The sequence below is a fragment of the Scylla paramamosain genome, unplaced genomic scaffold (genome assembly GCF_035594125.1).
Source record: "Scylla paramamosain isolate STU-SP2022 unplaced genomic scaffold, ASM3559412v1 Contig34, whole genome shotgun sequence".
Lineage (NCBI taxonomy): Eukaryota > Metazoa > Arthropoda > Malacostraca > Decapoda > Portunidae > Scylla > Scylla paramamosain.
The window spans coordinates 605,001-627,500 of record NW_026973699.1 but is presented as its reverse complement, the minus strand read 5'-3'; the positions used below and the strand labels follow the sequence as shown (position 1 = coordinate 627,500).

At 42.5% G+C, this 22,500-nt stretch overlaps 2 long non-coding RNA genes across 3 annotated transcripts in view; one reads left to right on the top strand and one right to left on the bottom strand.

Annotated features, from left to right (window-relative positions):
• Positions 1-22,500, bottom strand: part of LOC135097849 (uncharacterized) — a 53,916-nt gene that overhangs the window by 3,987 nt on the left and 27,429 nt on the right. The window contains exon 4 of one of the 2 annotated variants that reach the window (XR_010266223.1): positions 288-957. The exons of the other annotated variant lie outside the window; for it this stretch is intronic. This is a non-coding gene — a long non-coding RNA (uncharacterized LOC135097849). Of the gene's footprint in view, positions 1-287; positions 958-22,500 lie in introns of those variants that run through there. 2 annotated transcript variants of the gene reach the window in all.
• Positions 6,540-22,500, top strand: part of LOC135097852 (uncharacterized) — a 16,424-nt gene continuing 463 nt past the window's right edge. Inside the window, exons 1-2 of the long non-coding RNA XR_010266226.1 lie at positions 6,540-6,874; positions 21,677-22,500. The exon at positions 21,677-22,500 is cut by the window's right edge and continues 463 nt beyond it. This is a non-coding gene — a long non-coding RNA (uncharacterized LOC135097852). The remainder of the gene's footprint in view (positions 6,875-21,676) is intronic.

The following is a 22,500-nucleotide window of genomic DNA, read 5'->3' as shown; positions in this document are numbered from 1 at the left end:
CCGCGATTAACCAGGCCCTTTCTGGCATCCTGGGGCCTCACGCAAAGGATTGCTTGGTGCCCTTCTGTTGTGGAACTATGGTAGATGATATCCAAGCCCTCTAAAAGGTTACAACCACTCCTTTCACATTTAAGTGTATCAGTCTGGTGGACTTTGAGAGGAAAAAAAAAACTGAATTCGTAAACATGATAGGCTATTTTCTTCAACGTGATTATACACATGACACAGTAGTAGAGTAGTGTCCTTTAAAGGTATACACCAGTTTAGGAATTACAAAGTACACAAATATAACTGAGATAAGAATGAAAATGTGTAAAGTTTGGTAGGTGAACCGACCCGAGGCGAGATACCATAGTCTGCCATGAGAGAGAACGACAGGAAGCCTTAACCATGAGAGAAAACGAAAAGTAAAGGACGCACACTATAGAAATTACCCTCAAAATTAACAAGTGAAATACACCATCCATGTTATATGCTATATGTGAAGATATTATTTCCAGAACTATTGAAATATGTGTAGAAAAAAAAAATTTCACAACTCTTTAACCTAATCAAGTACAGTAATACTCAGAAAAGGCTAAACTTAGCAAAGCCTCTCCTTCCTTCCACTTACTTCCATTGCCCCAACAAGACACTTAACATGTAACAATTTCCCTTTCCCACAAACTTTCTACCATAACTGCATCTACAATTGCTAACACAAACCTTTCTACATGCCTTTTATTTTCATCTCATGGGAAACCTGAACTGAAAACCTTTTCCCAACATATATTACTTTTCTCAATTGTATTTACTCTTGTTAAGAACACTAACTGCCTAACATGTCAAAACTCCGCCAAGCCTCGCCTCTCGCTTGCTGTCTCCTCCCCGCATCGGACAGACGTGTCAGCGCAGTGTTGCTCAGGCACAGGGGAAGAGCGCCGAGCTGTGCGGTGTCGGCTCCTCTGCTGATCCAGCCTGTCAGCATGCAGACAATAAGTCCCCAAGAGAAGACTAGATCTGCATCAGCCAGCAGTTCACTGATCACCGCGAATACAGTACGACACTGACAAAGAATGAAGTGTACGTGAGGCCTGCATATCAATGAAAGAAATCACCCGTGGGCTTGAGCATACTGGAATAAAAATACAAACAAGATCTACAGGGAAATGACATAAGTTTTGTGCAGTGGTGTACTACAAAGACTTACATAAGAGTTGTGGCTGAGTGGCACTTTTTTGTGAAGCACTAAAGAGGCAAACACTACGCACTAACATAATCCTTTACTTAACAAGACAGAAACCCACCGGTATATGCCTTACATCAGCTCAGAGTGGGACTGTGCTACTTGTGCAACATGGAAAGAAAACAGCCAGACAAGTTTTTGGTGTATAAAGCACCAATACACCTCCTTACACCGTGTTAACTGAGTGTAGGACTGCCACTTACGAAGTGTGCGCCATAATCCTGCTCACAATCTGTTTTAAATTGTTCATTATGAGATTTACAAGAAATTATGATTAAGACAATATTACATATACAATATTCATCATAAACACACAAAAACAAAAAAAAATATGAAGTGTTAAGGAAAAAAAGTGATAAATATGCACTTATGTTTAAATATAGTCAAAACATGCATTTGCATATATAAAACATGGAAGCCCATGTCACCATTCCTCACTAAGTTCAGTACTACACCACAATATATATATATATATATATATATATATATATATATATATATATATATATATATATATATATATATATATATATATATATATATATATATATATTGCCTATTGCACATTACCTCTGCTGCTGCTGTGTACCTAAACTTGAGTCAAACATTGACATTCTTTAAACAAAATGAATAAAAATAAATGGATAGTGTTTCCCAAATAATTTTACAGATGGTGTGAGTGTTGAAGCAAAGTGTGCCAGATGTGTGACATGGGAGAGGATGAGGCGGTGGGGCATGTAGTGCTGGAGTGTGTGAAGTATGCCAGACACAGCGATGAGATGACGCAAGTGGTGCTGAGGGAACTGGGGAACGTCAGAGTGGAGAAGACAGGAAGGGAGTGGATGGCGTTGCTGCTGGGACGGTGTGAGGAGACGAATGACAGGATGATTGAGGCTGTGAAAGACAAAACGTGTCGCGCTAGATGTTGTAGGAATTAGTGGTGTGAAACATGATGCCTGTTTTTCTGTCTGCCATTATTTTCCGTTTTCCTACAGGAGCTGAAGTTATAAAGGCCTGGTTCTGGAGTATTCCCGAACCACCTGTAGCATCAAGATCAAGATCAAACCGCCGTGTTGTCATTTCGTTACTTGCTGTTGTTTGCCTTGTGTTTATGTCTTGTTTATTGTCATTTTATTTTCACTTTATCCTTTATGCCAGTTTTGTGAGGTTTGGTCTAGTTTTGGCCAGAGTGAGGAGAGAGAGCAGCGACAACGCACGCCCTCAACGCTATTAAAGACACAAACACACAGGGACACTGAAAGTGAGAGAGAGAGAGAGAGAGAGAGAGAGAGAGAGAGAGAGAGAGAGAGAGAGAGAGAGAGAGCGGGGAGGGGGGAATGCTTTTCAGTGAAGGAATGGATGAACTTTGAATGCGGAAAAGTAAGAAAGTTTTCAGACAAAGGGAAGACTCAGTATTGCCACATTTTTGGATGCAGCTGACTAGTAAATACCTTCACACAACAGGACACCTGACCGTTTGTTTTTCTGTGGCCTTGTATTTGACTAGTGGGGGGACCGTCAGTCACACGCGAGGGGCGCAGGTAATGTCCTGTCCTGGAAACAAACATAAAAGTAGAAATGCCAACCAAATTCTGTCTGACTCAGGATGCCCACTACCATCTCTGACCGACGCCATCACGAAAAACAGATTCTTCGACAGTAGCGTGGTAGTTGTCTTGTAGCATTTGAAATCACCTTTATGTGTATGTAGGTATGTCTGCTTTGAAATCCGGCATCAAATGTGCTTGTTGTTGGTGGTGGTGGTGGTAGAGGTGGTGCTGAAGGTGGTTTTAGCAGTGGCAGTGTGTGTGGTCGTGAACATGGCATTAGTTGTGGCAATAAATGTGGTGCATATGGACAGGTGAACTTGTAACTGTTGTGGCTGTGATGGTGTGATGACTGGAGCGGCGATAGTATCACTGGTACAAGTGTTTGCGTGAAAAAGGTGCAAGAACACAAACGCTTCATTGCAGGAAATGTTGCTCTTCCATTGCGTGTTGGCTCTGAGGCGTCGCTGAGGCGGCGTCGCTGTACACTGCCAGATTAATGGTCCCTCACCCTTCACTCGCTGTCAGGTTATCTCAGATCCAGAGATTTCTTCACCTTTGACACACAGGTAACGTCAGTCTACCGTTGGTGCATGTTAACTACATTTCCTTGTATATTGCTATTAAACTTAAACTGTTACTACACAAATTTTGATATTTTAGCGTTCACTGCCAAGTAATAAAAGTTTGCAATAATTTAAAAGAAAAATCATTGGACGTAGTAGCATTTACCATATAAATATTTTCTTCTTCCCATTACTTATCTTTTTCCCTTCTTTTCCTTGTCCCTTACTTGGTGCCACTCATGTGGGGAGAAGGCGCAAGTCCCCAACGGAGGCTGTCACAACCAGATGGAAAGAAAAGAAAACCCAAGTGAAAACACCACAGTTCTTGACACTCCAGCCTCTCCAAGCTTCCTAACTCTCGTCCCTTGCTTGGCTTCAGTCACAGTAACAGTAACAACAGTCATGATACCTCATAAAACAAAACAGAGGAACGTGTACCTACAAACGCTGCAACCCAACACATCAGGGTACAAGAAAGCTCGCACTCCCGAGTCTTAATACACCTGTGGCGCTGCGGGGCCCTCACCATTCCGGCTAGTAGTTCCCGCCAGCGTGAGGAGTGCTTGGAAGACTGCTGGAGCCGCCGCCACAACTCATGATGCTAGAGAAGGGACATGGATGGTAGCCTGTCTGTGGCTGTTAGCGCCGGGCTGCCCACCACGAATATGGAGGCGAAAGAGAACTGAGAGGTGCAGGAAGAGGGCCAAGGAGAGAAGAATGGGAGGAGAGGCAACAGTGAAGGGAAAGAGGTGAGAATTGTAAGGTAGATGAGAGAGAGAGAGAGAGAGAGAGAGAGAGAGAGAGAGAGAGAGAGAGAGAGAGAGAGAGAGAGAGAGAGAGAGAGAGAGAGAGAGAGAGAGTGACAGATGGGAGAAAGCTGAGACCGAGAGTGACAAGGAGGAAAAAAGGAGAGAGATGGAAAGGAAAGAAGGAAAAGAATGAAACAAGAGCGTGATAATGAGATAGAAGGAATAAGGAAAATGGAGGTGACACGAGCGATGACTATGTTAATAAGGTGTGACAATAACCGCAAAATTAAGCAGCATGACACCAGTGTGAAAAACAACACCCAATGACTGCTCGTATAAAGAAAACGGACAAAAAAAAAAAAAAATGAAAAAGAGAGAAAGATGATGGGATAGTGGAGAGAGAGAGAGAGAGAGAGAGAGAGAGAGAGAGAGAGAGAGAGAGAGAGAGAGAGAGAGAGAGAGAGAGAGAGAGAGAGAGAGAGAGAGAGAGAGAGAGAAGATAGATACTTGAATATTCTTGTTCTTTTCATGTAGTTAGTGAGGCCCAAAACTTCCCTGTACACATGGAATAACTGAGTTGCCGGTGACTGCTCGTCCGTCTAGAGGAGAGAAACGCCCGTTTTCACTATCTTTCGTCCCCGACCGCTCACCACAGAAAACGATTCGCAGCTTTACTCGGGGTAACTATACTAACTTTGTCTCCATTTACTCAATCATCTTTCAGCACATAATCGCGTATTTTCATGAAGTTATAGAGCAGTTTTACCAAGGGGTCTTTAAATAGATGAATGTAGGGAGCTTGACTGAGGTGAATATTAATCACAGACACTTTTATTATGAGATTTATGAGCCTTAAACAGTTTCGTAAATTCGTAAAGTCAAACCCAGCACACACACACACACACACACACACACACACACACACACACACACACACACCTTCCTGTTAAACCTAAGTAAACACTGACAAGAGAAGAGAAAATACACCAAAACACAAGGATTGAATAAAACAAAGTACACAAGCAGAGAATAGAAAAATGAGTGTAAAGTGACCACGATACATTGGGAGATGATGAGTGGAGAAGTGGTTTCCCTGTACACGATGGCTAGCGGTCACACACTCACACACACACACACACACACACACACACACGAGAGGTGCACTTGCGTATGAGAACATTCCTTTCACTAATGCAAGGAGACAACAAGTGCATAACTGCCGCAGACACAGAGGAACACACCACGCGGCTTCACTGGGATATGGATATTTGCAAGCGTCTCGGTGTCTCTCCTCGACCGCCTGTAGCAGCCTCTAGTACAAGTTGTGAGGGTTTTCAAGTTTTTAGGGGAGGTTCAACAAATATTTTGTTTCATTATTCGAAAAAATACTCTTCAGATAGAAAAGTAATTTCTTTGTCTTTTGAAAACAGTCCTTATGACATGACAAGGCGTTACAGATCAACTCTGTGAAACTCTGTGAAACTCGTGACAGTGTGGACGGTGCAGGAAGTCTCACACCTGCCATTCCTCTTACTGATGGGCAGCAGGGGGCGTTAGACAAGAAGTGATATTAATTGCTTCATTCTAAACGCCACAACAACGGGATAAAACGGCGCCACGCGGCAAAACTACGGGGAAACAAAAATACTAAAAATACGATGAAATATGATCGAAAAAAAAAGCACGAAAGCAGTTTCATGGTAAAACACAAGACACCACTCTAAAGAAGGCAAGGCAAAGGAAGGGGTGAGAGAGGACAGCTCTCAGGAGAAAATGAAGGTTGAACAACGCAAAGCACGAAGTGAAGGGGATAGTGATGGACAGGAAACAAGCAGCCAGCGAGTCAAGGCCGCAGGATGGACTATGGGATGAGGAGAAGGGTTGGTGGACGAGGCAGTGGATGTAGTGTGCAGTGGAGAGTGAGCGTGGGACATGAGGAAATAAGCAGTGCAGGGTGGAGGGTGACGCAGTGTGGATTACTGGAGGAGAGCAGGCAGGCACGGGATGAGGAAGGAAAGGTACTAAAGATACTAAGATACGAATGCTTCAGTTCGTGCACGTTGCCACATCTTCTTTCTCTGTTTCCTTCTACTTGACAAACATTATTAATTTGGTGTCCGGGTCACGTTCCTTCATCGGCTTCCTTGTTACTCACTGTCCCTCACTCCTCATCATCTCCTCAGCCTTCATGCTCTCCCTGCTTTAGCCTCTTCGTATCTCGGCTCTACATTCCACTTTTATCATCATTTCTTAACACTCATTCCTCTTCTTCCTCCTCACATTTCTGTTTTGTCACTCTCAACCATTTTATTCTCCTTTCACGCCTCTCGTGTTTTGACTGTATCCTTTTCTACATATTTACAGTATTATTTCTTATTTATTTATTTATTTTTTTTTTTGACTCAAAAAAAAAAAAAAATTTGACAAACCCAGCCACTGGGGGAGCTAACCCAGCCACTGGGGGAGCAAGCCAGCTCAACTCAGTGCCGGTCCCAAGCCCGGATAAATGGGGAGGGTTGGGGTTAGGAAGGGCATCCACCCGTAAAACCCCCTGCCAAAACCTGAGATGATATGAGCCTTATCGAATTTTTTTTTTTTTTGACTCAATCTTATCAATGACATACTTTTTCTTTCCCCCTTTTATTTCTTCCCAGGCTTCCGAATCGCCACACACACGCCCGCTCAGGTCTCGCAGCCTCGCCCTCCTTGTGACCCCTGTGAACTCCGTGGCTTCAGAGAAAATGGGCCTCTGCCGCTGGGCGTCAACTGAGTCAAGGGATGACTGAGGTATTTTTAAATGGTCTGCTGCTAATTTTCTACCCAAGCCTTGTCTGACCCTGTGTTGTCCTTTGTTCCAGGATTTGAACCTTAAGCTGCATGATTAAGATATTGCAGGCCGGAGTTTCACGTCATTTTTTCTTTCTTTTTTTTATGAGGCTAGTTGTTAATTGTGGTCACTGAATCAGATGAATTATTTGAGGTATTGTTCGCAGAGTAATTCGGAATACTTCACTGCCTGTTGGATCTATCACAGGAAAAGGCTTCCATTTCAAGATTAAACTTTCCTTATGAAGAGTGGTTAAGCTAAGACAGTTCACACGCATTACAGGAAGCTGTGTGTCCTACTGAATAATAGTAAACAAAAATTATTGGTAGTGTTTTGTTTGCGTCATTGGCTCTTACTAGGCTTGACAAGAAGGGCTTTACGTAAATAATGTCTCCTTATTACCAAGTGTGTGTGTGTGTGTGTGTGTGTGTGTTTGTGTGTGTGTGTGTGTGTGTGTCCTCTTATTCTCCTTTCTTTCTTTCCTTTTCTGTGGGTTTTCCTCTCAATCTCAATCTTATTTAGTCAGTCAATCAGCCACCAGGTCTGCCTGTTTCTCTCTCTCTCTCTCTCTCTCTCTCTCTCTCTCTCTCTCTCTCTCTCTCTCTCTCTCTCTCTCTCTCGCACCCTCTTATTCCTTTGTTTCAACGCTAAAGAGCTGTTATCTCGCTGATAAAAGGATAAAAGGGGTAGGTAACATCCCCTACCTCATTTGTGTGTGTGTGTGTGTGTGTGTGTCCCGTGTTTTTTTTTTTTTTTTTTTTTTTTGCTTTCAGTGAAGGTTCGCGGTCCTTCCCCCTGTGCACGACCCAGACTAAAAGAGACGGTGATTGTTTCATTTCCGATAAAAGGGGAGAAGTTGAAGAAAGCGAATATCAGCAAGCAGTGTGTGTCTCTTGATTGTTCGTCTTTGTCTTGCTGGTGTTGTGTGCCTCGCTAAAAGCTTCATGCTCGTCTCCCTTCATTACGTAAAAGAAAAAAATAAATAAATAAAAAAAAATAAATAATAAAAGAAAAAAATAAAACAAATAAATAAATAAATAAACAAATAAATAAATAAATAAATCCACTGGTTACTGTATTATTGTTGTTGCTGTTGTTGTTGTTGTTGTTGGTGGTGGTGGTGGTGGCGACTGTTATTGTTGTTGTTATTGTTGTTGTTGACGATGTTGGGGTTAGGAAAGAGTGGGTTGTAGGAAGGGGCAGGAAAAAGTGGGAGGCGGGTAAGGGCAGGAAGGAGTGCTGGCAGGTAGTGGCTAGCAGCCCCTTCGCAGAAGGGCAGAAGGAGCAGAAGGTGCTGGCAGAAGGGGGACTGGAAGGAGTGGTTGGTGAGTGGTGGGGAGAGGAGTGGGAGAGGGGGACGGAGGCGTCTCAGACTTTCACAACAGAATGGCGTTCAGTTTGAGATCGTGGCGGTGCAGGTTCCCGGGCCAGCGGCATGATGGAACTTGCAACACACGCAGAAGATCTTTCTGTACACAACACACGTGTGGCTGTACACCTGGCGGCTACTCAACACACCTGGTACACTACTGGTAGCACACTTCGGGGAGGGCTTGGCCAATTGTGGTTATCTTGACCACCACTAAGTCTTTGAGGAGGAACACAATGCGATACACACGCGCACCACACAAGATACGCCGCCACACTGGCTGCAGACTGAGCGGCGTCCCTTTGGCTCAGTGTTTCCAGGCCGTTCGGTACTTGAGCGACACACAAAGGTCTACTTAATTAAAATACATGGACTTGTTCAACGCAGGAACACACTCATATCTACGAAAAAGAAAAAGAAAAAAAAAAAAAGCCAGAGGGAAGAAAATGCACTCCATTTTTTGTTGAGTTACAACAGCAATGATGGATACTGTGCAATTACCAGTAGTGTAGACAGTGGCTGAAGGAAAACTGACAAAATATATGGCACCCCCCCCCACACACACACACACAAGTCATAGCCAATATGTAATTTTTCGTGAATATTCTCATAGTGTGAAGAAGCAGGAAGGGAGAGGAGGAAGTACAAGAGAGAGAGAGAGAGAGAGAGAGAGAGAGAGAGAGAGAGAGAGAGAGAGAGAGAGAGAGAGAGAGAGAGAGAGATTGATGAAAAGAGAAGGGAGGGAGAGAGGGAGAGGGAGAGAGGGAGAAGGACCAAGAGGGAGCGTTTATATAAAAAGTGATCATGATTTTTTTATTTGGCATTTTTATTTGTTGCTTATTTTATTTTTTGTTTATTTTATTGAATTGTTTTGCATAATTAGAAAGGAAATGCTTTTGTTATTATCATTGTTGTTGTTGTTGTTGTTGTTGTTGTTGTTATTGTTGTTGTTGTTGTTGTAATTTTTATTATAAGCACGTAAAGGAATTTTACTTCTTCTTCTTCTTCTTCTTTTTCTTCTTCAGTACTTTTCTTCCATTTATTTTTCGTTTGTTTATTGATATATATTTAATTAATCACTTATTTTTTTTGTGTACTTATTAGTTGTACTGGTTCATCTCTTTCTTTATTTATTTCTACACATTTCTACACATGGCAGGATAATGCTCTCTCGTTATTGGCTGCTGGCTGGCCAGTCAGGGCTCAGGAACCTTTAAACCAACGTTCTTTTAAGATGAATACTACCATCATCACCACTACCATCACCAACATCATCAAAAACAACAACAACAACAACAATAATAATAATAATAATAATAATAATAATAATAATAAATAATAATAATAATAATAATAATAATAATAGTAATAATAATAATAATAATAGTAATAATAATAATAATAATAATAATAATAATAATAATAATAATAATAATAATAATAATAATAATAATTTCAGTTATATGAATTATATATTCATGAAAAGTTTAACTATTTTATTTTTTGTGTATTTTCTGTTTTGTGTACGAGTATGTAAAAAAAAAACAGTGCACAGATTATTGCTAGTAGTAGTAGTAGTAGTAGTAGTAGTAGTAGTAGTAGTAGTAGTAGTAGTAGTAGTAGTAGTAGTAGTAGTAGTAGTAGTAGTAGTTTAGTAGTAGTAGTAGTAGTAGTAGTAGTAGTAGTAGTAGTAGTAGTAGTAGTAGTAGTAGCGGTATTATTATAATTATTAATATTATAGTTACTATTATAGGAGAGAAGCTAAAGGAAGTGGTCTGGTCTACACGTGGCAGTCTCTCTCTCTCTCTCTCTCTCTCTCTCTCTCTCTCTCTCTCTCTCTCTCTCTCTCTCTCTCTCTCTCTCTAGTGTTCACTCTTATCCACGTTCGCTTCCCCCACGGTGTTGGTGTCACTTGCCTTCCCTCTTTCCCATTCGTGTATCCACACTTTTACCCCTCCACTCCTTTCCTTTTTCTCCGCCCTGCTCTTCCTTCCTTCCTTCCTTCCTTCCTCCTTCCTTCCCTCTCTCCTTTCCCTTCCCTTACCCTTTAGATTTATCACCACCACGAGAAAGGGAGGATGTTTTGGTGTTGTTGTGGTGACGGTGGTGGTGGTGGTGGTGGTGGTGGGTACGCTTTGGTGTGTGTGTGTGTGTGTGTGTGTGTGTGTGTGTGTGTGTGAAAACACACATGATATGAAAACATCATTGCGAAGAATTTTAATAGGCAGCATGAAGTAGTCGGAGGGTGGAGGAGAGGGAGGAACAAGACCTGAATCGTCCAAGGAAGAGTTTTTAGCAAAGGTTTGAGCGAAGAGTTCAGCTTTAGAAATAGATGTGATAGCAGTGGTGCCATCTGGTTGAAATAGAGGAGGGAAAGAAGAAGAAGCAAAGTTATTGGAGATATTTTTGGCTAGATGCCAGAAGTCACGAGGGGAGTTAGATCTTGAAAGGTTTTGACACTTTCTGTTAATGAAGGAGTTTTTAGCTAGCTGGAGAACAGACTTGGCATGGTTCCGGGCAGAAATATAAAGTGCATAAGATTCTGGTGATGGAAGGCTTAAGTACCATTTGTGGGCCACCTCTCTATCATGTATAGCACGAGGACAAGCTGTGTTAAACCAAGGTTTGGAAGGTTTAGGACGAGAAAAAGAGTGAGGAATGTACGCCTCCATGCAAGACACTATCACCTCTGTTATGCGCTCAGCACACAAAGACGGGTCTCTGACACGGAAGCAGTAGTCATTCCAAGGAAAATCAGAAAAATACCTCCTCAGGTCCCCCCAACTTGCAGAGGCAAAATGCCAGAGGCACCTTCGCTTAGGGGGATCCTGAGGAGGGATTGGAGCGATAGGACAAAATACAGATACGAGATTGTGATGGGAGGAGCCCAACGGAAAAGAAAGGGTGACAGCATAAGCAGAAGGATTAGAGGTCAGGAAAAGGTCAAGAATGTTGAGCGTATCTCCAAGACGGTCAGGAATACGAGTAGGGTGTTGCACCAATTGCTCTAGGTCATGGAGGATAGCAAAGTTGAAGGCTAGTTCACTAGGATGGTCAGTGAAGAGGGAGGAAAGCCAAAGCTGGTGGTGAACATTGAAGTCTCCAAGAACGGAGATCTGTAAAAAAGGGAAGAGAGTCAGAATGTGCTCCACTTTGGAAGTTAAGTAGTCAAAGAATTTCTTATAAACAGAGGAGTTAGGTGAGAGGTATATAGCACAGATGAATTTAGTTTGAGAGTGACTCTGTAGTCGTAGCCAGATGGTGGAAAACTCTGAAGATTCAAGAGCGTGGGCATAAGAGCAGATTAAGTCGTTTCACACATAAACGCATCATCCAGCTTTGGATCGAAAATAAGGATAGAGAAAGTAGGAGTGAACAGAAAAGAGGCTACTGTCAGTTGCCTCAGACACCTGAGTTTCAGTGAGGAAAAGAAAATGAAGTTTAGAAGAGGAGAGGTGGTGTTCTACAGATTGAAAATTAGATCTTAGACCGCGAATGTTGCACAAGTTAATGAAGAAAAAGTTGAGGGGGGGTGTCAAGACACTTCGGGTCGTCGACAGAAAGGCAGTCCGACCTGGGGACATTTATGGTCCCCTCCCCAGATGGGGACTCTGAGGCTGGTGTAGGAGTCGCCATGATGGTGGAAAAATAAAGAGTTGTGTTATACATGAGAGTATCTTAGTAGTTCTATAAGTAAAAAGGAATTATGTTACAGGCGTTTTGGTGTCTTCGTTCCCGAGTGATCATACTCTTAAGACCACGCCCACTGAGCGAGCTGTGTGTTGTTATTGTTTGTTGTGCCACTCGCGTCACGCAGTCACGTGGTGTTTGTGTTCATCTTCATTACAACGTCTGCATCATTGCCATTAAATGTTTGATCAACGTCTCATTTAGATAAAATGATAATTTAGATAAAATGATATATACTTTGGTGTGATATACATTGTGTGATATATTTTTCTTGCGAGAACATTGACAAACTAGCAGGCAAGGACAAGGCATGTATTCCACCAGCGCTGTACATGAAGGGTGGCGACCATCCTCCGGAGACTTGTGATGGCCGGGCGGTGGACCGAAGTAAAGATATAAAAATAAATCAGTAATTAAATTGCATCCACGTGCTTGTCAACTGATATTAGAGACAGACAGACAGATAAACGAACACATGATCTGGTGGCGAAGGTGTCATGTGTGAGGCGAGTATGCTTTCCTATGAGGCAACACACACTACCCGGCAGGAGGCCAGAGTGTGGCTCGCTGAGGCGTGAAAGGCGACACTTCACTCTCGCCTCACTGACAGCAAACACTCGTTAAGATTTGCCTGAATGGTTTGCTGTGTAGCGAGTACACTTTGGTTTTCAATGATAAATTATAATCATTTCACAAGTATTAACATTGCTATATTAATGATGTCGCCTATACATTTTTTTTTAAGTAGGAAGGGCACTGGCCAAGGGCAACAAAAATCTAATAAAAAAAATGCCCACTGAAATGGCAGTCCCATAAAAGGGTCAAAGCAGTGGTCAAAAATTGATGAATAAGTGTCTTGAAACCTCCCTCTTGAAGGAATTCAAGTCATAGGAAGACGGAAATACAGAAGCAGGCAGTGAGTTCCAGAGTTTACCAGAGAAAGGGATGAATGATTGAGAATACTGGTTAACTCTTGCGTTAGAGAGGTGGACAGAATAGGGGTGAGAGAAAGAAGAAAGTCTTGTGCAGCGAGGCCGCGGAAGGAGGGGAGGCATCCAGATAGCAAGATCAGAAGAGCAGTTAGCATGAAAAAAGCGATAGAAGACAGCTAGATATGCAACACATCGGCGGTGAGAGAGAGGCTGAAGACAGTCAGTTAGAGGAGAGGAGTTGATGAGACGAAAAGCTTTTGATTCCACCCTGTCTAAAAAAGCAGTATGAGTGGAACCCCCCAGACATGTGAAGCATACTCCATACATGGACGGATAAGGCCCTTGTACAGAGTTAGAAGCTGGGGGTGTGAAAAAAATTGGCGGAGAAGTCTCAGAACACCTAACTTCATAGAAGCTGTTTTACCTAGAAATGAGATGTGAAGTTTACAGTTCAGATTATAAGTAAAGGACAGACCGAGGATGTTCAGTGTAGAAGAGGGGGACAGTTGAGTGTCATTGAAGAAGAGGGGATAGTTGTCTGGAAGGTTGTGTCGAGTTGATAGATGGAAGAATTGAGTTTTTGAGGCATTGAACAATACCAAGTTTGCTCTGCCCCAATCAGAAATTTTAGAAAGATCAGAAGTCAAGCGTTCTGTGGCTTCCCTGCGTGATAGATATGTTTACCTCCTGAAGGGTTGGACGTCTATGAAAAGACGTGAATAAGTGCAGGGTGGTATCAACACTGTAGGAGTGGATAGGACAAGAAGTTTGGTTTAGAAGATCATTAATGAATAATAAGAAGAGAGTGGGTGACAGGGCAGAATCCTGAGGAACACCACTGTTAATAGATTTAGGAGAAGAACAGTGACCGTCTACCACAGCAGTAATAGAACGGTCAGAAAGGAAACTTGAGGTGAAGTTACAGAGAGAAGGATAGAAACCGTAGGAGGGTAGTTTGGAAATCAAAGCTTTGTGCCAGACTCTATCAAAAGCTTTTGATATGTCCAAGGCAACAGCAAAAGTTTCACCAAAATCTCTAAAAGAGGATGACCAAGACTCAGTAAGGAAAGCCAGAAGATCACCAGTAGAGCGGCCTTGACGGAACCCATACTGGCGATCAGATAGAAGGTTGTGAAGTGATAGATGTTTAAGATTCTTCCTGTTGAGGATAGATTCAAAAACTTTAGATAGGCAGGAAACTAATGCAATAGGACGGTAGTTTGAGGGATTAGAACGGTCACCCCTTTTAGGAACAGGTGGAATATAGGCAAACTTCCAGCAAGAAGGAAAGGTAGATGTTGACAGACGGAGCTGAAAGAGTTTGACTAGGCAAGGTGCAAACACGGAGGCACAATTTCGGAGAACAATAGGAGGGACCCCATCAGGTCCATAAGCCTTCCGAGGGTTTAGGCCAGCGAGGGCATGGAAAACATCATTGCGAAGAATTTTAATACGTGGCATGAAGTAGCCAGAGGGTGGAGGAGAAGGAGGAACAAGCCCAGAATCGTACAAGGTAGAGTTTTTAGCAAAGGTTTGAGCGAAGAGTTCAGCTTTAGAAATAGATGTGATAGCAGTGGTGCCATCTGGTTGAAATAGAGGAGGGAAAGAAGAAGAAGCAAAGATATTGGAGATATTTTTGGCTAGATGCCAGAAATCACGAGGGGAGTTAGATCTTGAAAGGTTTTGACATTTTCTGTTAATGAAGGAGTTTTTGGCTAGTTGCAGAACAGACTTGGCATGGTTCCGGGCAGAAATATAAAGTGCATGAGATTCTGGTGATGGAAGGCTTAAGTACCTTTTGTGGGCCACCTCTCTATCATGTATAGCATGAGAACAAGCTGTGTTAAACCAAGGTTTAGAAGGTTTAGGACGAGAAAAAGAGTGAGGAATGTATGCCTCCATGCCAGACACTATCACCTCTGTTATGCGCTCAGCACACAAAGACGGGTCTCTGACACGGAAGCAGTAGTCATTCTAAGGAAAATCAGCAAAATACCTCCTCAGGTCCCTCCAACTAGCAGAGGCAAAACGCCAGAGGCACCTTCGCTTAGGGGGATCCTGAGGAGGGATTGGAGCGATAGGACAAGATAAAAATATGAGATTGTGATGGGAGGAGCCCAACGAAGAAGAAAGGCTGACGGCATAAGCAGAAGGATTAGAGGTCAGGAAAAGGTCAAGAATGTTGAGCGTATCTCCGTGTCCTGTGTCTTCCCGCGGCGATGGGAAGTGGGTCAGAGCACAACAGGCGGGGGAGACCGAAGGGAAGGGAATGAGAAGGAGGATGCTAAGAGGAAGAGAATTAGAAATGGAAAATGAGAGGAATGATAACTAGAGAGAGCAAGCGAGGGGAGAGTGAAAGAGGAAGGAATGAGAAAGGAGATATTAAGAAGAAAGAAGAGTGGGGAAAGAGAAAATGATAAGGTAAAGATTAAGAGAGAGAGAGAGAGAGAGAGAGAGAGAGAGAGAGAGAGAGAGAGAGAGAGAGAGAGAGAGAGAGAGAGAGAGAGAGAGAGAGAGAGAGAGTCAATGCACTGCTCTCAGACATCATGGCCTGGGGCGACCGGTGGCAAGTCAAGTTTGCCCCCGAAAAGACTCAGGCCATGGTGGTGTCCCGCTCTCACGAGGACGCGCGTGAGGTGCGTGGAAGGCTGAAGATGGGAGACAACAGCATCCCTCTGCAGGACAGCGTAAACATCCTTGGCGTGGAGGTGGAGTCGCGGCTGCTCTTCGACCGTCACCTCGAGGACGTGGCCCGAAAAGTGTCTCAGAAGGTGACACTGTTGAGGCGTCTGAGGCACCTCCTTGACTCCGATGGCCTCCTGACCCTGTACAAGGCTCAAGTCAGGCCCATCATGGAGTACGCGCCGCTCACGTGGATGTCCAGTGCCCGATGTCATCTCAACTTGCTGGACAAAGTGCAAAGGAGGGCAGAGCGCCTCATCAGTGGCGCCAGACAGACGCAGCCTCGCCAGCAACCGTGGCGGCAGCGACAACAGCAGCAGCAGCAGCAGATACAGAAGGATGGGCCGGTGCTGAGGGACACTCTGGATCATCGCCGGAAAGTTGCAGCGCTGACAGTGCTTCATAAGGCGCAGATCCAGAATGTTCCTCACCTAGCAGACCTGAGGGCTACCTGGAGGAGATCTGAGCGCAATACGAGAACGGTATTGAGCAACGATCTCCTCTTGGAGGTGCCAGGGTCTCGCTCCAGCACCCACCAACGGGCCTTCTCCTCCGCCACTGTAGTGTGGTGGAACACCCTCACGGCTGTGGTGGACGTACGACGTCTGTCCACACAGCAGATGAAAGTGTCCACACACAAGTGGTTACGCCTTCAGACTCTCAACCCTCCATAAGAAAGACACAAAAATATGGTCGTGTCTGACCTCCGGTGAACTTGCCATATAGATGCACATGACCTCTATTGTAAGTACTGTACATACATAACCATATCATTTTCTAGTTTATTAATCTATTTATTTGCTTATTACTTATACATTGATTTAATCACTGGTTACATACATGTGCCTATACATCTTAGCAAAATATTAATATTTATTATACCACACACAGTAATGCTTTAAAATAGTTATACACCACAAAGATAACTTTAGCAGAGGCCACAATGAACATGTGTGTTTAATTGTTTAGATAAAGAGAGAGAGAGAGAGAGAGAGAGAGAGAGAGAGAGAGAGAGAGAGAGAGAGAGAGAGAGAGAGAGAGAGAGAGAGAGAGAGAGAGAGAGAGAGAGAGAGAGAGAGAGAGAGAGAGAGAGAGAGAGAGAGAGAGAGAGAGAGAGAGAGAGAGAGAGATGGTGGGAAATATGTGATCTTTTTCTGAGCATACGAGTTCGTTTTGAAGCCCCAGAGGATGTGATATTTTACACCACCACTCATTTTTGCCTCCTCCTCGCCTCTTTTCCTGTATCTCTTGTCCTCTTTTCCTTCCTTTCTTCTTTTCTTCCTCCTTTCCTTTCCTTTCGCCTTTCTTTCTTCCTCCTTTCCTTTTCACCTTCTTTCTTTCTTTATCTCTCTCCTTCTCTCTCTTTCGGTTTTCTTCTTTTTCAACTTTTTTTCAGCTTCCTTTTCTTCTTTCCTCCCTTCCTTCCTTCTTTCTTTTTTTCTTCCTGCACTTCATTCTTGTCTTTTCGTCTTCCCTCCTTCTTTCCTTCCTTTCCTTTCATTTCTTGTTCTTTACACCTTTCTTCCTTCCTTTCCTTTCTTCTCTCTCATTTTCTTTCCTTCTTTCCTTCCTTCCTTCTTTCGTTCTCTTCATTTCTTCCTTTCCCTCCTTCCTTTCTTTCCTTCTGCTCTTCACTCCTATCTTTATCTCATTCTCTCCCTCCTTGCATCTCTCTCTCTCTCTCTCTCTCTCTCTCTCTCTCTCTCTCTCTCTCTCTCTCTCTCTCTCTCTCTCTCTCTCTTCTCGTATCTTGCTTTCAGTTTTCACTCAAATTCCTTTGAGATAAAATAGACTTTTCGTGTTTCCCTCATTCAGTGTGTGTGTGTATGTGTGTGTGTGTGTGTGTGTGTGTGTGTGTGTGTGTGTGTGTGTGTGTGTGTGTGTGTGTGTGTGTGTGTGTGTGTGTGTGCGTAGGCTGTGGTCCTACGCAGGAAAGAGAGCAAACACACACACACACACACACACACACACACACACACACACACACACACACACACACACACACACACTGTGAAAAGGGAAATGATTGTACATGCTCTCTCTCTCTCTCTCTCTCTCTCTCTCTCTCTCTCTCTCTCTCTCTCTCTCTCTCTCTCTCTCTCTCTCTCTCTCTCTCTCTTTCTGTCCATTTCCTACCACTAGCAAAATTCGGGTGGAAAATTGAGAGAGAGAGAGAGAGAGAGAGAGAGAGAGAGAGAGAGAGAGAGAGAGAGAGAGAGAGAGAGAGAGAGAGAGAGAGAGAGAGAGAGAGAGAGAGAGAGAGAGAGAGAGAGAGATTAACAGAATTGAGAAACAGACGAAATTCTACCAGATAAAGAGCTGAAAGAAAAAAAAATGAAATCATAGGAAAAAAAGAGAAAAATTAAAGAAAGAGATTAGGAAATAGAGAGGAAATAAAAATTAAAACGGGGGAAAAAACTTGATAGGAAGTGAATATGAAGAAGAAGGGTTAAAAGGAAGGACAGGAGGAAAGAAAGCAGCTGGAAGAAAAAAAAGGAAAGTAATGGGAGAAGGAAGCAGAGAGGAGAAGGGAATGAAGGAAAGAGAAGAGAAAAAAGAAAAAGAGCACAAAACTTATAAGAGGAAAATCTGATTCATCTATTTCTCTATCTTTATTCCTTTCCTCCTTTCTTGCTTTATTATCTACTATTCTTCTTCCTCCTCATCTTCCTCTTCCTCCTCCTCCTGTTGCTATTACTAATACAGCTCCTCTTCTTCTTCCTCCTCCTTCTTCTCCTCCTCCTCCTCCTCCTCCTCCTCCTCCTCCTCCTCCTCCTCCACCTCCACCTCCACCTCCACCTCCTCCTCCTCCTCCTCCTCTTCCTCCTCGCCTTCCCGCCATTTTTAATTAAATAATTGGCCTAGTCACTTTAAATAGGAGAGAGAGAGAGAGAGAGAGAGAGAGAGAGAGAGAGAGAGAGAGAGAGAGAGAGAGAGAGAGAGAGAGAGAGAGAGAGAGAGAGAGAGAGAGAGAGAGAGAGAGAGAGAGAGAGCAATTAATAAGCATTTTTAATCAATCCATAAATCTCTTTCCTAATTTGTGGAGGGACTGAAAATTTTGGATCTTACTCAAACTAACTAAATTTTGCACAGGCCTTCGTAAAGTGTCATTTTATGAGGCACACTTTGCATAAACACTTCATACACTTCACTATTCTCCGCAGTGGTTATAATCTCCCTGTGAACAAAATGAACATACAGTGATTTTATTTCTTCACACCTACACACACACACACACACACACACACACACACACACACACACACACACACACACACACACACACACACACACACACACCATTTCCCCAAGCGTCTTATCTGGAATGCTTTGACAGACAGTACTGTACTGAAGGGTACTGGAGTGTTTTTTTTTTTTTTTTTTATCAGGGGTAGTTTTAAAGGCTCTAATGGAAGTTATTGGGAGTTTTCATTTTTCTTTTTTTTATGATTCTCGTGGTTTTAACGTTCAACTGGAAGTTATTGGGTTTTTCATGATTCCAGTGGTAATTTAACAGGTTTAAGTCGAATTCATTGAGGTTTTCATGATTCCATTTGTAGTTTAACAAGCTCCAGTACAAATTATTGGAGGTTTCAAAGGTGCTTTCATCAATTAAAGGACTGTAGTTGAAATTATTGTGATTTTCGAAGGTACTGCAGTTGTAGATATTAAAGTCTTCAAAAATACTTTCATGATCGGAATGAAATTTTAAGAGAATAAAATCTCTAAGGGAATTTTAAATAGCGTTTCAAGGACACTTTCACTGTTGTAATGATACGTAATCGCGAGGAATTAGAGGAAGTTATTGACGTTTCCAAGGATCGTTTCATAATTGTGGCGACAGACTAACCCTTCCACTGCCACACACAACAGTCAGCAGCACCAGAAGCAATGCGTCAAGTCTTTATAAGCGTCTATGAGAAAGTTAGCGATGAAAAAAAAAATATACATATCTTAATTTCTTCCCAGTTCAAAAGATTGGATGTGGCTGTAGAACAAATAAAGATGCCTCAGAGTGATTGGTAATTAGAGAAAGGGGAAAGGGTAATTAGGTAATTAGGGAAAAGTGGCAGTCAAAGGGTTAACAAGATTTCAATACCATTAATGAGAAAAATATCAACAAGAATCCAACTGACTATTTGTGACCTTTGAAAACAGTCACTAGGAGAACAAACAATTTCAGAATGCGAGTATGAAATTCAGTTCCTTTACTTGACCTTATTTATTTGTTCCTGTCGTCTTTAATTTCATGCCTTCTTGCATTCATGTACTTCTCTCTCTCTCTCTCTCTCTCTCTCTCTCTCTCTCTCTCTCTCTCTCTCTCTCTCTCTCTCTCTCTCTCCTAATTAAAGTGACTAGGCCAATTATTCTTCTAGTCTAGAGAGAGAGAGAGAGAGAGAGAGAGAGAGAGAGAGAGAGAGAGAGAGAGAGAGAGAGAGAGAGAGAGAGAGAGAGAGAGAGAGAGAGACAGGAGGCGAGAAATTTATTACGTTCAGCAAATTTAGAAAAAAGACATTACGCGCCTTAAGCCGTCCACTGTTTTCACTCCACGTCTTCTTAATTATCTGTGAAATATTACTGCCATTACCATTATTATTATTATTATTATGATGATTATTATTATTATTATTATCGGTGTTGTTTTTGTTGTTCTTGTTCTTATTATTCTTATTCATATTCTTCATCTTCATATTTTAGTTGTTGCTGTTGCGCTCTCTCTCTCTCTCTCTCTCTCTCTCTCTCTCTCTCTCTCTCTCTCTCTCTCTCTCTCTCTCTCTCACGTAAGACCCGCGGCAGTTTCCAGCGTTGGGAAGCTCTGCAATGGAGGGAGACGAGGGAGAGGGAGAGGCTGTGACGTCAAGGGAGAGTGGTGACGCAATTGTGACGTGCGTGGAGTGAGAGAGAATTGAGAGAAAGGTTGCATCTCTCTCTCTCTCTCTCTCTCTCTCTCTCTCTCTCTCTCTCTCTCTCTCTCTCTCTCTCTCTCTCTCTCTCTCTCTCTCTCTCTCTCTCCCCTCCTGTCACATCTATCAGTATTTCAGTCATGAATGTTTATAAACGTAAATAAACAAAAACTCTTTACGTGACTAATGGCTTTTTCTCAGACTATTATTCTTTTTTTTTTGGATCAGTCTGCATTTTCTTTCATTACTTCACTCAGATATATCAATAATTCTTCATAAGGAATTAAAAGCAATTTACTTTATTAGTTTATTTATTCTATTCATTTATTTACTTACATTTTTTTTAGCAATATTATGTATTCTCTTAGCCCGTTTATTTGTACACACCCGAACAGCATTTCTCACAACACATTTTCTTTGACTTGAATTATTCGTGAAAACTTCCTACACAACCTCTCTTCCGTTATATTCATTTGTAAGTCCTTTCATTAATGTACATCCAACGTCACATATTCTACGTTTCCTTTTTATGCACCTAGAGTAAGAAATTGTGTCACATTTTTATATTAACACATTCCTTTAATTCACCTGTAAGTGTGCACTCACGCTGCCATAGTAGATCCTCCTTCAGTTCGTCTTGTTTTGTGAGGACTCCTGCCACATCTTATTCATCATTGCGTATTCTTTTTGTTCATCTATCAGTGCGCACCTCTCGCCACATCCATATTACATTTTTCTTTTATCTCGCTTTATTGGTGAGAATTCTTGTCCCACTTCACGTAACATAATACATTCTTTATAGTTCATCTGTTATCGTGCACCCTCACCACATCCTCACCACATCAATGTTACTATAGTTCATCTGTTATCGTGCACCCTCACCACATCCTCACCACATCAATGTTACATTTTCTTTTAGTTCCTTTTATTGGTGATACTCTTTCCATAATTCATTTAACATTAGGCAGGTTTTTTTTATATATATATTTTTTTGGTCCATTCATTTGCGTGGAAGCCTCACCGCATCTATATTGCATTCTCTTTTACTTCATTTTATTAGAAAGAACTCTCGGTACATTCCTGCCAATTTTGCAATATTTTTTTTTTCTTTTTCGTTAGTACCCAACCTCACCGCTTCACAGTATCCTTCACAATACATTTTTTTTTTTTTTTTTTTCATTTCAGTTAGTAGCGCGGTGGCGGGCTCCTCCCCTCACACCGCAGCGGGATGCCTGGAACACAAGCCCCGCACAGCTCTCCACGCACCGGCTCGTTAGCACCACACTAAACCAACCCAGAACCTGACCCTGAAAATTGACCTTTCACTCTTCCCTCTCCCAATATTTTATTTCTTCCTCTCATTTGTTCTTCCCTTCCATTCTCCCACTCTGCTCTTCTTCGCTCTTCCTTTTTTTAAATCTTGACATTTGAATTCCTCTTGTCTGCTCAAGTGAAGCGAATGGGGATTTGCTTCGTTCAGAGTTCAAGTACTATAGGGTTGTACCATTGCCAACAAAATCATTTTCGCTGTGATTTCATCAAGAGATCTCAAATTTTCCGTGGTATTATTCATTCCAGCTTAGGCTCCAGCACACTTGAACACTGTATGGTTTGAGTGCTAGACAAATGTTGCCATCTCTTTATTTGCTTGCGTCTATAGTTTTTGATCAGCAAGAAGCAAAAAGCAAAAGTGAATGAGTGAAAAATGAGAAAAGATATCTTTCCTTGATCAGAACGACTTAATTAATATGTTTTCTTCCCCAAGACCTCTAACCGAACCCTATAAACACTGACCAAACATACTGCTAATAAAAATAGAAAAAGCAGCGTTGCAGCACGTCCTGAGAGCAAGACAGATCCTGGAGGGCTGGACTCGACTGGACTCAGCTCTCTAGACGTCTCTTACTCCTCAACAAAGCGAGGCGAGGCGACCAGCGGGGTTCATATACCCGACCCCGCCATTCAGTGGAAAGCCTCCTGACCCGCTCTGACCGCCGCACGCACTTGCA